Source organism: Bufo gargarizans, unplaced genomic scaffold (assembly GCF_014858855.1).
Source record: "Bufo gargarizans isolate SCDJY-AF-19 unplaced genomic scaffold, ASM1485885v1 original_scaffold_1145_pilon, whole genome shotgun sequence".
In the NCBI taxonomy this organism is placed as follows: domain Eukaryota; kingdom Metazoa; phylum Chordata; class Amphibia; order Anura; family Bufonidae; genus Bufo; species Bufo gargarizans.
The window spans coordinates 141,799-158,983 of NW_025334252.1; positions in this window are offsets into that span (position 1 = coordinate 141,799).

Consider the following 17,185-nt stretch of genomic DNA (forward strand, 5'->3'; position numbering starts at 1 on the left):
GCACCAACACATCCGGAGGCCTGTCCAACCGCGCAAACTGCTGCACCTCCCGCAAACCCCCCCCCCCCACAACATTCCTCTGACCCCTAACCACCTGACCGTAGCAACCTCCGAGGTCAACCCCAGCTGGCGGCCATTCGGCCTAACATCCGCTCTAATCGCCCCCCAGAACACATAGGAATGTCCTAAAATCCAGACCAAGGCCACCGGAAAATCTGCAAACAAACAAAAACAAAATTAACACAGCCCCCCAACCACTGATCAACAACTACAGAAGACCCAGCCTAATATAGGACTTAAATCGCGCCGACTCCCAACGCCCGATCCTCATAATTACCTCATCACTGACCCCCAATCTTGCCGCCTCAGTCGCAGTACCAATCCTGAACGAATGACCAGAATAATCCTTATCATGCACCCCCAAACTCCTCAAACATTTCTTAAACACTGCTAAGAACAGAAATCTCGACAGAAATGAACCATCCTCATGACGAAAAAACTGCAACGCATCCGTCTCCCTGCCCGACCAATACCTCCCCAAACACTGAACAGGGCACATACCACAACCCGTAACAGAAAACAAAGTAACCTGTCGACCTCTGCCCTCTGTCTTAGACCTGCGAATCCGCACAATGACCCTATCCTCCCCAATCTCCACGTCCTCACTAAGCAATCCCCCCGCACGACAAACACTGCCGCTCACCAACTCACCCAACCTGAAAGCCCCAAAAAACGCTAACGCAAATGCCGCCCTAAACAACCCCAACTCCCATCCTGAGCTACACACCACGCACAACTTCTCACCCATCTGAACCAATAGCTCAAAAGACACCGGTCTCCTACTATCTGTCACCCTACCCGCCCCCCTACGCCAGCCTTTCAAAACCTGTCTCACTAAAAAACATTTAGTTAAATCCTTCAATCCCCGCAGCCGAAAACCGAAAGCTACACCTGCAATCAACCGATTTACTTTGGACACCGACCAACCCTCACTCTTTAAATGCCCCAACAACATCACCAGCTTAACCCCCCGCATCATCCCCCCCTGCTCCCCAGTCCCCAATCCACTTCTCCCAGATTTCCCACGCCTTTCCATACTCCCTCCACGTACCAGGGCTCAGCGAATCCCTAAGCAAGCCCATCACCTCTCCTCCAAGATCCCCCACAGCCATGACGGACACTCCAGACCCTTCAACTCCGCTTCTGGCGCTAGAAGCCGGAACCGATCCCACTGTGAACGAGAAAGAGAGTCCGCCACAGAATTAGTCACTCCAGCAACATGCTTCGCCACCACCCAAACGTTAATCGACAAACACCGTAACACCAAAAACTGTAAAAGCTTAACCACCGGAGGGGAGGATGCTGATAAACTGTTAATAGCCTGGACAACCCCCAAATTGTCACAATTAAAATGCACCTTCCTATTCTCAAACCTATCACCCCACAACACCACTGCCATAACAATAGGAAAACAATCTAACAGTGCAATATTCGTCACCCAACCGCGCTCCACCCACGACTCCGGCCAACCGCCCGCACACCACTGCCCTTGACAATAAGCGCCAAAACCCACTCCCCCCGACGCATCCGTATACAATTCAAAATCCGCAACATCACAAACCTCCCCCATAACCAACGTCCTCCCATTATAATGTCCCTAAAAATTCCTGCCCAAACCCTTAAGTCACCTTTCAACTCTTTTCGCAACCTAACTAAGTGATAAGGCGCAGACACCCCCGCTGTAGCAGGCAGCCAGCCGTCTACAAAAAATCCTGCCCCATCAGCATAATCTGACATGCAAAATTAAGCTTCCCTAATAATGACTGCAGCTCCCGCAACCTAATCTTCTCCCTCCCTATGGCCTGATCGATTTCACGCCTCAAATTCCAGCACCTTGTCCGCTGGAAGCCTACACTCCATCCTCTACTGTGTCTATAACAATCCCCAGGAAACACAATTCAGTAACTGGACCCACCGTCTTCTCCATCGCTAACGGCACATCAAAACGCGCAAAAAACGACTGAACCGTGTGTAACAACAAAGAACATACCCGAGAATTCGCCGGCCCCAAACACAAAAAGTCATCTAAATAGTGAATAACCAATGCACAACCCAAAACATCTACCACCACCCACTCCAAAAATGAGCTGAACGTCTCAAAATACGCACAAGAGAGAGAGCACCCCATAGGCAAACACCTATCCACAAAATACTCCCCACCCCAATAACATCCCAACAAACCCATGCTCTCCACATGAACCGGAAGCAGCTGAAATGCCGCTTCAACATCAACTTTTGCCAACAACGCCCCCTGCCCACACCGTCTCACCCACCTAACAGCCGCATCAAATGACGTATACACCACCGAACACAATTCAGGATCTATACCATCATTGACCGACGCACCTTTCGGGTAAGACAAATGATGAATGAGCCGAAACTTATTCGGCTCCTTCTTGGGCACCACCCCCAAAGGAGACACTCTAAGGTTCGGAAGCGGCGGCACCTTAAACGGGCCAGCCATCCGCCCCAACGCAACTTCCCTATTTAACTTCTCGGTCACCACATCCGCATGATCAAGCGCAGACCTAAGATTCTTATGAACCACAGGCCCCGCCGTTATCTCCGCCGGGATGCGAAAACCACATCTAAAACCATCCCCCAATAGCCTGGCCGCCGCCCGGTCCGGGTACCTATCTAGAAATTCCTGCATCCTTTCCACCCGTACCGGTGTCCGACCCCTTTCCAACACCATCCCCCCCCTCTGCCTTCCTCCTCTAAAGCAACGGCTAGCCCCATGCGACCCTCCACAACCTGAGCATTTGCACTTAGCTCCAAACCTGCAGCTCACCTCATTAAAGAGGAAACATAACCCTTTCGCTGATGCTGCCGCCAATGCCCCCGGGCTCTGCCCGAAAGGATTGCCCAGCCCTAGGCGGTGCGGTCACCTTCAACCACAACCCAATGTCTTTGTGGTCCCACCGTATATCTGACCTAACCGCCTTACGCTGCCGAAACTGCTCGTCGTAACGGAGCCACCCCACACCGCCGTATACCCGATACGCCTCCCCTATCGCATCCTGGTAACAGAACAACGCCGAAAAACATTCCGGAGACTTCTCCCCAATGACACTTGCTAATATGGAAAACGCTTGCAGCCAATTAGCAAATGTGCGGGGAATCAACCTATGCCGCCGCTTCTCCTCGTCCTCTTTCTTTCCCTCATCCTTCTTCCCCCTATCCAAATTAAACCGTTCCAAAGGAAGCAAGGAAAAAATCTCCACATATTCCCCTTTCCAGATTTTTTCTTTTACCTCCTGTTTCAAATGGGCCCCCAAAGGGCCCTCAAAGCACACATACACCTCCCCACGCGCTCTATCATCCAACCTCTGCCCCTCTTCCTCACCCCCAACTTGAGTCTCCACCGACACCGCCCCCCCACTCGACCCGGCTACCGGTCCAGGCAACACGCCCCACGCCGGTAATGGCGACCCGCCCGCGGACCCCAAACTAGCCAACCACCCTGCCAAACCCCCCAGCAACTGCCCCAAACCCTTTCCTAAATCACCCATGGCCACCCCCCCCCAACACTTCCCACCGGGAAGCCCTGCGCTAACAAGGGACCCCAATTAGTCTCACTAGGCACCACGGGCGCTGTGACTCCCGCTGCCGCAGATCCTGACTCCCGCTGCTCCGCCTCAACTTCGGCGCTCCTCCTGGACATTGAAGGCGATTCCTCCCGGACGACTTGAACTGCCCGCTGTATAATGCTGACCGGCCTCTGGCCCACAGACGCGGCTCCCGCTCCTTTACTGAGCCTGCACAGCTCTTCCCGCCCATTCTGCGCAACCCGAAGCATGTGGATCTCCTCACACCGCTGAGTAGACCGCCCGCTGAGACCTGGACTGGGCCGGTCCACCGTTCCTGGTCCCGCATCCTCAAGACTAACAGGTGAGAGTGGGGGAAGGGGCGTCCCACTCCACTCTGGGCCCTGCCGTGTACTGGGATTCCTCCCGCGACGAGAGCGCCCTGCTGAAGGCTGAGCAGACCCTCTCCGCCACGAAGGGTCCCTGGAGGGGCTCCCCACTCGGCGCCAGACCCTGGGGGTGCATTCAGGACTAAGTCGCGCCGGTGGGACACCCCGCCGCGGCCGGACAGCCCTTACAGTGGGGGTGGCTGCAGAAGCAGGGGCAATAACGCACGCACCCACCTGCTCCTGCAACCAGCCAGGCCCCCGCACCTCCGCCTCCCTGCGCAGAAACTCCAGCATCTCCTCCACTGCTTTCCCTGGCCGAATGCCTCTGCCCCCCGCCTCCTCCTCACTCTGACCAGCAGCCCCTCCCTCTCGTTCTCATGACTACCCGCGCCCTTTCTAACTTCTCTGCACCTCAACCCTTAACTCACCAAAACCCTCTTCATGGCCGGCCTCCCCTTAACGCTGCGCTTCTTGTCCGGCCTCACTGGAAGTGCTCAACCCCATATGCAGTGGTGCAGCTATACTGGGGGTGGGGGGGGGCAGATCCTGCACTTGTGGTCCGCTGCTAATGGCAATCCCCAGCAAAAATGCATACAATGGAGGATGCCTGCAGCGGACCACAAGTACCACAATGGACATCCTACACAGGATAGCAAATGTGTGGATGTGAACAGTATATACTGTATAATATAACAGAAACAAAGACAGGTGCACTCTGCGGCCTTACTAAGCCCTTAAACTAGTGTTAGAATTGAGAGATTAGCCAACATGTCTGAGCCCGAGCACCGCGCCAAGGTTCCCTTAAGTAGCTCGGGACCTAACGCTAAACCTACCTTGGCCATGTGGGCAATACCAGGAGCCAGTGGGCGAATTACAGGATCGCAAAGTCCGACTCAAAGCAATCTCCCAGTAACCTCCAGCATGTGACCATGCATACAATGGAAGGAGGCAGAGAGCTCTGAGCCCCACCCAAGACTGGCTGATATAGCCCGGGCCTCACACATGCACCAGAATGCTGCCTGTAGATGGAAACAAAGGCAAATTCAGACTAGGAGTTTCTACACCTCCAAAAAATTCAAAATACAAACCACAAATTGGCGTGGTATTAAAAAGCAGGAAGTGCTCAACCCCATATGCAGTGGTGCATCTATACCGGGGGGGGGGGGGGAAGATCCTTATCATGCTACCTCTTACTCAGGCTAGCATATGATCTCTGACTTTCACCACCCCAACTCTAGCTTTGATCACAAACTCCTTGGGGCGACCCACAGACCTTCTCCCCTGCAGGTTCCTGCGAGGGAGAAGCCGCAACAGGCTTACCCGCCTGTTCAGACCCTGCGTTTTTCCCAATTTCACTGACTAACTGACCGGCCCAGCCGGTTTCAACTGCGGCCGGCTCACCGTCACTGGGACTGCCACAAAACTATTAACAGGAACAGTCTTACGGCCTGACGTTGTGGATTCAGGAGACAACGATATTCCCAGGACATCTCTACCAAGATCACCGGCCTTCTCTTGGTTCCTGGTATGCCGAACACCGGCAGACTCCTTACTGCAACCGTTGCCACTGAAAACAGCATGGCCTGGAGTCCCAACTTTTCCTGGACGGTCACTCTAGCCGCACCCTTTAGGACTCTGTGCACAGTCGCAGGTAACATAGGAACTCCGGAAAACCGCACTGTTCTCCATCTTCTTGTCTTCCCGGCGGTTGCCCTTGGCAACGGCATATATTTGCTTTTGCACCGGAACTCCGACCGCAGAACGTGACGTACTCTCGCCATATCAAATCTGCCAAAATAAGGGAAAATCCTTGCCCAGCACAAATTCTGGCCTCAGGGTCTCGTACTTCAACAGCTCCCACTGCACGGAGCCATAGTCAGTTATAAAGGGAAACAACACCTTAGCTGTTGTCTTTGGCCCTCTTGTCACAAAGTCCAGAATTTCGGGCAGGACCAGAGACACTTGCTGGCGGGAGTCCCCACAATCACTATCTCACAGGACTTTTCCCACGGGTTCCATAGGGTTGCCACCTTTTTTTAAAGCCAAACCCGAACAGAAGGGAGGGAGGGTGGGCGTGTCTGAAGTCAGTGCCACCCTCGGCTAGCATCGCATCACTCCCAGCTGATCGCTGTGCCCGGGTCTGAGAAAGGCTTGTACCCGGGCACAGGATTACAAACCTGGACTGTCTGGGTCATTCCCATATGGGTGGCAACCGTAGGGCTCCATCATTTTGCAGCCATTTTGACAGGTCAATTTCTTTTACTGTGCTTCTTACCCTTTAAATCCCTGCACAGCTTGCACCTCAGAAAAAAAGTCCAGATTAACACCAGCAGCACCTGCTCCAACGAACAAACAGGCTCCTGAGTTGTCAATGCCACTAGCAACCGCTTGTTGTCAATGCCACTAGCAACTTGCTTTTTACTTTTCAGCACGGACGCCTGTACGCATCTTCCACCAATTGTGAGGGATTAGCTCTTTTTCGGGGGTCATTCTCACAATTATGTCCACAACAGCCGGATTGCAGGGCGAAACGTCAGGTTTATTTTTACAACAGCCAAACAAAAATAATAAAACAAACCCCTTGCCAGTCTGGGCTCTAACTAAACATGAATAATCCTACCTCACTTATAGCACCGTTCACACACGGTTCCAACATGCGGCTTTTCCAGCCCATACTTCAGTACTTCCAGGTTGTAAAAAAGTCCAGTACCTTTGGGGGATTGTGGCTATGAAGTCTGTCTGACTCTGGCCTAGCAACCGTCGATTCCCAGACCTCACGGAGTCCCCCAAAGCTCAGGCTAACACCTACCTGTAGCCCCGTTGCCCTTCAGCCAGCCTGACTAAGACCACCCTTCCAGAGCCTCCAGCAGGCCTTTGTGACACCAAGATTCTCTCTCCCTGACTGACAGTCTGGGCTGGGCTCTTATCCCAGACTGATTGTGGCACCTGGTGCTGCCTCAGACCTGGTGACTGACGGGGAAGACACAGAAACTCCTGTCATGAATCTCCCCTAGCAACTATGAGGCCTGTCATTGCCTCACAATAGTGATGGACGAACATCGGCCGGGATGATTCGTGAATCAAATGTTCGTGAACCGCTCGTTCGCGGCGGGCCCCATTCACTTTAATGGCAGGGGAACCTTAAAAACCTTCAGGTCATATTTGCAGCCAGCAAACACTTACTAGAAGTACACAAATAGTCCTACAACATGGACAGTGATATACCAGAGGGGGATCACTTGCAAAAATTCCCACAAAAAATATGTATTTTAATCAGGGGCCATTTTTATGCGTCTTAAAGGGAAACTCTAAAAAATGTGCCCTGCTCGAGCCTATAATTTTTTTATTTCCTATCGGTTTGATGTATACAAATGTGCAGCACTCCACGTTTTTGTATCCTGCAGAGTCCATAAAAAAATGCATACATTAACGTAATTTTTTTTTTCTACCATGGAACTGTATGGTGAACGGACGCCACTGTACGGCATCAGTCAGAGGCGCATACAATTTTGGTATGCATTAAATGGATGGCAAAAATAGGATGTGAACCCAGCCTTAGTGTCAGAATAAGCACCAGTACACAGGGGAGCAGCATGGCGGAGAGGGGAGGCCGCCATGTACTGACAGAGTGCTACCTGGTCCTGGTGGTCAGGGATGAAGACTGTGTTTCTCAAGGCTCATTTTCTACTGGGAAATACTGGGCACAGTATAATACACTAAAATCTATATTATATAAAGATATTAGCCATACCCCCGAATAATAATACAATTAGGTGGTGATTTATTATATAGAAATACGTCTATGTTAGGCGTATTTCTGACACAGATTGTGGCGCAAAAGTTCTTAGCACCGCAATCTGCATATTTTTCCCGTTCATGCCAGGTCTAAAAAAAGGATGGCGTGGGCAGGGAAAGGGATACGGTTATGGCCATCCAGTTATTGGATACCATACATTGACCGGATAACACCTCTGCACAGTGACCGGATAACACTGCCATACCGTGACCGGATAAAAGGGTATAAGAGGGCACAGTACAGGGAATGACTAGGGGCACTGCACAGGGTGTGGTAAGAGGGCACAATGCAGGGTATAAGGGGGCACAGTACGGGATGAGGGGCACAGTACGGGGTGGGGAGCACAGTCACATGACCCTGTGACAATAAAATGTCCTTATGGGGAATGCGGTTCATACGCCACCATAATGAGAGGCAGAGGAGTGAGACAGGGGTGTGATTATGTCGGACAGTACAGGCCCTAAAAATTAGACAATCGGCATTCGCCTGACAGCAAAGAACTTTGGATTCTGTGGTTGGAGGTACATTAGGCGGTCATAGGATAAAAATGTAACTGTAGGCCAGTACAGGCCCCAAAAATTAGGCATTCACCTTATATAAAAGGCCTTTTATGCCACTGTATATACATAAGGCAAGGACCATTCTTTGTTCTGTGTGGTGGCGGATATGTGTGGGCTAGCATAAGGAAATTCAATTACATGTGGTCATTACAGGTGTTGAATTCCTCCGAGATCCATGCCTCATTCATTTAAAAAAATGGGCGGCGCTATGTGACTCCAGCTTAAATAGAGGCTGGGTCACATGGTGCTCTGGCCAATCACAGCCATGCCAATAGTAGGCATGGCTGTGACGGCCTCTTGGGGCAAGTAGTATGACGCTTGTTGATTGGCTGCTTTGCAGCCTTTCAAAAAGCGCCAAGAAAGCGTCACAAACGCGCCAAGAAAGCGACGAACACCGAACCCGAACCCGGACTTTTACGAAAATGTCCGGGTTCGGGTCCGTGTCACGGACACCCCAAAATTCGGTACGAACCCAAACTATACAGTTCGAGTTCGCTCATCCCTAGTCATGGATCAAAGTTCGGGACAATGCAAAAGAATATGATGCGAACGGACATCGCCATATGTTCGCATAATCAGCTGAAAGTTCGCCGTGAACCGACCGCCGGACAAACAGCATTCATTAATGGTATATAATAAATGTTTGCGTATTCTACTTTTTATTTGTTTTGTAGTGCAACCTACATATAGTAGAAGACAATCTCTGCAGGTGATTAAATAAGTTGCATAATCTGTGTTCCAGTTCAAATATTGTTTTATGGTGTAATTCTTGCCATTCACAGGAGATGTCGCATTTTCACACACTCACATGTATTTACAACAGATACATCTGTTACTACCACATTTGTAGCTCCCTTTATAGGTGAGCCACATAGGTGGAGTTGCTGATCGTTCCTGGAAAAGACTGGGCCTGATTTTTTTTTGTCCTATGATTGTGGCTCTGCGGGCCACACATTTAACCCTCTCATTGACTATCTCTTTCCACGGCTGGTCAAAGTTTAGTACAGGGAGATGTCGCTGTATGATATTACAAATCTCTGTGTATTCCTTGTTGTAACCTGTCACAAAAGTTGCTGGCTTCCCTTTTTTTATCTTTTTTTGTTATTTTCCTATCCGAAACTGTCTTTTGGAGATATATTAATTTCCTTCTGTCTAAAGAGAGAGCCCATTTTTTTGCCTCCTCTTTAGACTATGTAGCATAATTTTTCGCAAGCAATCTGCTACCGATATTATCTGCTTCCCTCATAAATGCAGTACTAGCTGAACAGTTGCATCTTGCTCGCCATATTTCGCCCCTTGGTACAGTATGTTCCTTGTCACATGAGGTGGGTGACATAAAGTCGCTAAAAGGGTAATATTGCCAGCCGTCTCTTTTCTATGGGTTGATGTTGAGATTACTGAATTGGTGGCATCACCATATAAATGCAGGTCCATAAATACTATAGATTTCGGATCATGTTGGATGCTAAATTGGATTGTATCTATCCTCTCATTGAAGTATTCACCTAAAGCTGAAATGTCTGCCACATCGCCAATCCATATAATCAACAGATCGTCTATGTAGCGTCCATACCACTTGATATTATCTAAAAAAGGGTTAGCTTCCGTAAATAAAAACTGTCTTTCCCACCAATCCATGAAAATATTAGCTATGGGAGGCGAAAATTTCACCCCCCATAGAGACTCCTGCCAGCTGCAAATAATACTCCTCATTAAACATGAAAAAATTATGCTTTTTCATGTTCAGAAACCAAAAACCACTGTAAAGCTTGTATTGCTAATTCATGGGGAATATTGGTATATAGCGATACCACATCTGCTGTTATCCATTGATAATTAGCATTCCACTGTAAACTGTCGCAAGCTTGCAATACAGTACGTGAATCTTTCAAATATCCGAAAATTAGCGGTACCAAAGGTTGCAGGAGAGAATCCACCCAGTTTGATAATTTCTCAGAGTAATAACCAATACCAGCAACTATTGGTCTCATAGGGGGTGGAAACTCTCCTTTATGTATCTTAGGCAAAGCATGAAAGATAGAAACGATGGGATGTTCCACACATATATATATATATTCCATTTCTTTTTTACTCAAAATACTCATGGCGAAACCACACTGCACCAAATCCTGCAATTTTTTTCTGATAGAAGGAGAGAGGATTGCTCTTCAGTAGGCAGTAAGTTGCTAAATCTCCCAACATTTTCAAAATTTGTGATTCATACACATAACTTTCCATTAGAACAACTGCTCCACCCTTATCATCTTTTTTAATTACTATATCCCATCTCTATATTAATTTATTTAGTGCATTGTGTTCATCCATGGACATGTTGAAACCATTCTTATGTGGAATTGGGCACCCCACCCTTTCCTTTCTCAGTAATATTTTTTCATGTAACGCACATACATTTTTCCCACTAGATCCTGGAAACGATCCAGAGCAGGAGATCTCGATTGTAATGGATAAAAATCACTGTTTGATGTATTTTGTTTGTGAGTCTCATCCTGCTCTTGGCGCATTTCCTGCAGAGAAGCTATTTGAACTAATTCCCTGAACTCTAAGGAAAAAATAGATGTATAAATAAAATACTGGGCACTCTCCAAATATATGTACCTCACAGTTTATTGATAATATTAAGCAAGCAATTCATAAAACACACATGATTAGGATGATTAGTAAAACATATATGTAAAAAAAATTTAAAAAACTGAATAAGTTAATAAAAATATCAAGAGCCCTGGATAATGATATGTCCCAAATCTGTGGGGATGATAATGCTAAAAGTAAATGTCCATTCCACTTTGATGTTAAAATTCTGTATTGATGTTAAAATTCTGTACAGTCTTTGCAAGAAAAAAGAGAAAAGAAATCCACAGTGTTATTGTCCTTCAAGTAGAAAACAGAAAAGTAGCTGGTGAATAGCAGTGATTGTTATGTGCGGCGTCCCGCTGTTACTCACTGTTACGATGTTACACCAGATTCTGCTGCTATGCCAAAGCCTTTCGGAGTTGTAGATAGGATCGGTATTTCTTTCGGTCCTTTCCCCACGCTGTCTTTTAACACGCCGCTCTATAGATGTGAGTTTCGGCGCTTGTTGCATTCATCGGCTCCTTTTTCAGCGCTGGACGAGCGTCATACGTCCCTCTAGTGAATCTATGTCGGATGCGCCTTGGATCTCCGATCTTGACAGGGTTAACTTGGGGTGTAAGTGGTCCTTCAGCTGGCAAGTTCAATGTCCATAGGGGGGTTTTTCTTTACACCAAACGCGTTTCGGGGTCCTTTATCACCCCTTCCTCAGTGGTAGTGAGGCCCCCTTCCTGACTTTCTTTTTATAGTTGTTGGTGATTTAATTATTGACATCTCCTGTGTGGTTTGGGCTTGCTTAGCAAAACTTGGTGTGGATTTCAGAACGCCCATTTTTCCACGTTTTCTCTCTTTATTTACCCCATCGAGTTATTTTATGTGTGGAATGGATCTTATCCATTAGTTTGCTGCACAAAGATCATATTCATTATCAATTGAAATCATACTACATTTCATTTCAATGTGTTTGTTTTGTAGCAGTTCATTTTACTACATATGATGACAAATGTATCCTTTTTTCGTGTTGCATCTGCACTTTATAACCCACCGCTAGCTGTTTCCTGCGGCAATCAAGCGGTTTTATTTTAGTTCATTATTGGTGCAACAGATACATCTCCCCATATACATTGACCTACCCCAAATATTTGGTCAATTTTACTTCTTTTGTTAAATTGCATACATATGTGATAAACGAACTACACAGTATTGAACACTATAAAAAGGCATATATCATATCGACTGAATTAAAATACCAGTGGCATATAAAAAATCATTCCATAAGTAATTATTACCAATCTAATATACGGGTACATAATAGATTTAAGATTTTTATTTCAATAGAATGTAAAAATAAAAAATAAAAAATATATATTGAAATCAGAATAGAAATACAATAGTGACATGTAAATACAAAATATGATATATAAAATTTCCCAATTCTGCTCTATTTAAAAGGTATAGAGGAAGGTACGGATCTGCAGGTCCTACATGAATATACCGGGTAAAGGACTGATGGACCGGTGGAAGTCCGCCGCGAAGGACCGGACCCCCCCAGAAATAAACTCACTGGGAAGGATTCCCTCCCCCGCGGCGGGCCCCCACCCATCTCACAGGAATCCGAAGAGCTCGAACTCCGCGTTCAGTCCTCCCGGTATAAGTGTATTAAATTCATATATTCTCTGCGTCTCCAATCTGGACATCTTGCTGATGTGGTCTCCCCCCCTCCATTCTTTAATTACCTTATCTATTGCGGCGAATTTGAGACCTGATGGATCCTGATTGTGTAACATCTTAAAGTGTTTTGACAAAGCATGTGTTTCCAAACCTTTTTTGATATTAGCTATATGTTCGGAAATGCGCTTTTTTAGAGTTCTCTTCGTCCTCCCTATATACTGTTTCCCACATGGGCACTCTATCACATAAATCACGTTTTCGGAACTGCAGGATAGGAATTCTTTTATCGCATGTTTGTGTTGATTCACTGTTGATATTACTTCTACTGTCTTCCGTGGGAATACAGTGACCTTGCAGTTTCTACATTGCCCGCATCTATAGAATCCCTCCATGTGTATCCAATTTTGTACAGACAATGTGTGTTCTTTTTGCCTTTTTATTGTTGGTGCCACAATATTTGCCAAATTGCGCGCTTTAGTAAAAGTGATGCATGGGTTAGGTGGAATTAAGGGACCTATTATTTTTTCTTTTTTTAATATATCCCAGTGTTTACTTATTATTCCCTTAATTTTTCTGTACTCGTTATTGAATGGAAGTATAATTCTTATTTGTTCCTTTTTCGCCTCTATATCTTCCCCTTTTTTATTTTCGAAAAAATCTTTCCTATGCATTCCTCTTACTTTATCAAGGGATCTTTTAATTAAATGTTCCGGATATTCCTTTTCCCTAAAGGCTTCTGTCATTGTTATCGCCTCCTTCTCAAATTGTTCTTCCACTGTACAATTACGTTTTATTCGTTGGAATTGTCCCTGTGGAATATTCATCAGCCAATTGGGGAGGTGACAGCTACTATATAGAATGTAGCTGTTTCTGGATGTGGGTTTAATGTACGTACAGTTTTTTAGCATATCATCCTCCACATATATTTTTAGATCTAAAAATTCCAAAGATTCTTGACTGATATTATAGGTAAATTTTAAGTTAAAATCATTTGTATTAATATTATTTAAAAATTCTTCTAAACTGCTTCTACCCGATTTCCAAATAAAAAACACGTCGTCGATGTATCTTTTCCAGAGCACCAGGTTCGTCCCCAGTTGGGGAGCAACAATCATCTCTTCCCAAAAAGCCATAAATAAGTTGGCGTAACTGGGGGCGAACCTGGTGCCCATCGCCGTGCCTTGGGTTTGCAAGTAAAAACTGCCCTCATAATAAAAATAATTGTGTGTTAAAATGAAGTGTATCCCCTCTATTAAAAACTCAATTTGTTTATCCTTTAAACTACCTTCTTTTTTTAAAAAGGTTTTCACTGCCTCCTTACCCTGTTCGTGCCTAATAATTGTGTACAGAGAGTGAACATCCAAAGTACCCATCCACCAGCCTTCCTCAAATGCCATATTTTCTACCGTTTTAATTACTTCTGTTGAATCTTTTGTATAGGAAGGAATTTTTTTTTTTTCAAAAAAAAATTCCTTCCTATACAAAAGATTCAACAGAAGTAATTAAAACGGTAGAAAATATGGCATTTGAGGAAGGCTGGTGGATGGGTACTTTGGATGTTCACTCTCTGTACACAATTATTAGGCACGAACAGGGTAAGGAGGCAGTGAAAACCTTTTTAAAAAAAGAAGGTAGTTTAAAGGATAAACAAATTGAGTTTTTAATAGAGGGGATACACTTCATTTTAACACACAATTATTTTTATTATGAGGGCAGTTTTTACTTGCAAACCCAAGGCACGGCGATGGGCACCAGGTTCGCCCCCAGTTACGCCAACTTATTTATGGCTTTTTGGGAAGAGATGATTGTTGCTCCCCAACTGGGGACGAACCTGGTGCTCTGGAAAAGATACATCGACGACGTGTTTTTTATTTGGAAATCGGGTAGAAGCAGTTTAGAAGAATTTTTAAATAATATTAATACAAATGATTTTAACTTAAAATTTACCTATAATATCAGTCAAGAATCTTTGGAATTTTTAGATCTAAAAATATATGTGGAGGATGATATGCTAAAAAACTGTACGTACATTAAACCCACATCCAGAAACAGCTACATTCTATATAGTAGCTGTCACCTCCCCAATTGGCTGATGAATATTCCACAGGGACAATTCCAACGAATAAAACGTAATTGTACAGTGGAAGAACAATTTGAGAAGGAGGCGATAACAATGACAGAAGCCTTTAGGGAAAAGGAATATCCGGAACATTTAATTAAAAGATCCCTTGATAAAGTAAGAGGAATGCATAGGAAAGATTTTTTCGAAAATAAAAAAGGGGAAGATATAGAGGCGAAAAAGGAACAAATAAGAATTATACTTCCATTCAATAACGAGTACAGAAAAATTAAGGGAATAATAAGTAAACACTGGGATATATTAAAAAAAGAAAAAATAATAGGTCCCTTAATTCCACCTAACCCATGCATCACTTTTACTAAAGCGCGCAATTTGGCAAATATTGTGGCACCAACAATAAAAAGGCAAAAAGAACACACATTGTCTGTACAAAATTGGATACACATGGAGGGATTCTATAGATGCGGGCAATGTAGAAACTGCAAGGTCACTGTATTCCCACGGAAGACAGTAGAAGTAATATCAACAGTGAATCAACACAAACATGCGATAAAAGAATTCCTATCCTGCAGTTCCGAAAACGTGATTTATGTGATAGAGTGCCCATGTGGGAAACAGTATATAGGGAGGACGAAGAGAACTCTAAAAAAGCGCATTTCCGAACATATAGCTAATATCAAAAAAGGTTTGGAAACACATGCTTTGTCAAAACACTTTAAGATGTTACACAATCAGGATCCATCAGGTCTCAAATTCGCCGCAATAGATAAGGTAATTAAAGAATGGAGGGGGGGAGACCACATCAGCAAGATGTCCAGATTGGAGACGCAGAGAATATATGAATTTAATACACTTATACCGGGAGGACTGAACGCGGAGTTCGAGCTCTTCGGATTCCTGTGAGATGGGTGGGGGCCCGCCGCGGGGGAGGGAATCCTTCCCAGTGAGTTTATTTCTGGGGGGGTCCGGTCCTTCGCGGCGGACTTCCACCGGTCCATCAGTCCTTTACCCGGTATATTCATGTAGGACCTGCAGATCCGTACCTTCCTCTATACCTTTTAAATAGAGCAGAATTGGGAAATTTTATATATCATATTTTGTATTTACATGTCACTATTGTATTTCTATTCTGATTTCAATATATATTTTTTATTTTTTATTTTTACATTCTATTGAAATAAAAATCTTAAATCTATTATGTACCCGTATATTAGATTGGTAATAATTACTTATGGAATGATTTTTTATATGCCACTGGTATTTTAATTCAGTCGATATGATATATGCCTTTTTATAGTGTTCAATACTGTGTAGTTCGTTTATCACATATGTATGCAATTTAACAAAAGAAGTAAAATTGACCAAATATTTGGGGTAGGTCAATGTATATGGGGAGATGTATCTGTTGCACCAATAATGAACTAAAATAAAACCGCTTGATTGCCGCAGGAAACAGCTAGCGGTGGGTTATAAAGTGCAGATGCAACACGAAAAAAGGATACATTTGTCATCATATGTAGTAAAATGAACTGCTACAAAACAAACACATTGAAATGAAATGTAGTATGATTTCAATTGATAATGAATATGATCTTTGTGCAGCAAACTAATGGATAAGATCCATTCCACACATAAAATAACTCGATGGGGTAAATAAAGAGAGAAAACGTGGAAAAATGGGCGTTCTGAAATCCACACCAAGTTTTGCTAAGCAAGCCCAAACCACACAGGAGATGTCAATAATTAAATCACCAACAACTATAAAAAGAAAGTCAGGAAGGGGGCCTCACTACCACTGAGGAAGGGGTGATAAAGGACCCCGAAACGCGTTTGGTGTAAAGAAAAACCCCCCTATGGACATTGAACTTGCCAGCTGAAGGACCACTTACACCCCAAGTTAACCCTGTCAAGATCGGAGATCCAAGGCGCATCCGACATAGATTCACTAGAGGGACGTATGACGCTCGTCCAGCGCTGAAAAAGGAGCCGATGAATGCAACAAGCGCCGAAACTCACATCTATAGAGCGGCGTGTTAAAAGACAGCGTGGGGAAAGGACCGAAAGAAATACCGATCCTATCTACAACTCCGAAAGGCTTTGGCATAGCAGCAGAATCTGGTGTAACATCGTAACAGTGAGTAACAGCGGGACGCCGCACATAACAATCACTGCTATTCACCAGCTACTTTTCTGTTTTCTACTTGAAGGACAATAACACTGTGGATTTCTTTTCTCTTTTTTCTTGCAAAGACTGTACAGAATTTTAACATCAATACAGAATTTTAACATCAAAGTGGAATGGACATTTACTTTTAGCATTATCATCCCCACAGATTTGGGACATATCATTATCCAGGGCTCTTGATATTTTTATTAACTTATTCAGTTTTTTAAAATTTTTTTACATATATGTTTTACTAATCATCCTAATCATGTGTGTTTTATGAATTGCTTGCTTAATATTATCAATAAACTGTGAGGTACATATATTTGGAGAGTGCCCAGTATTTTAT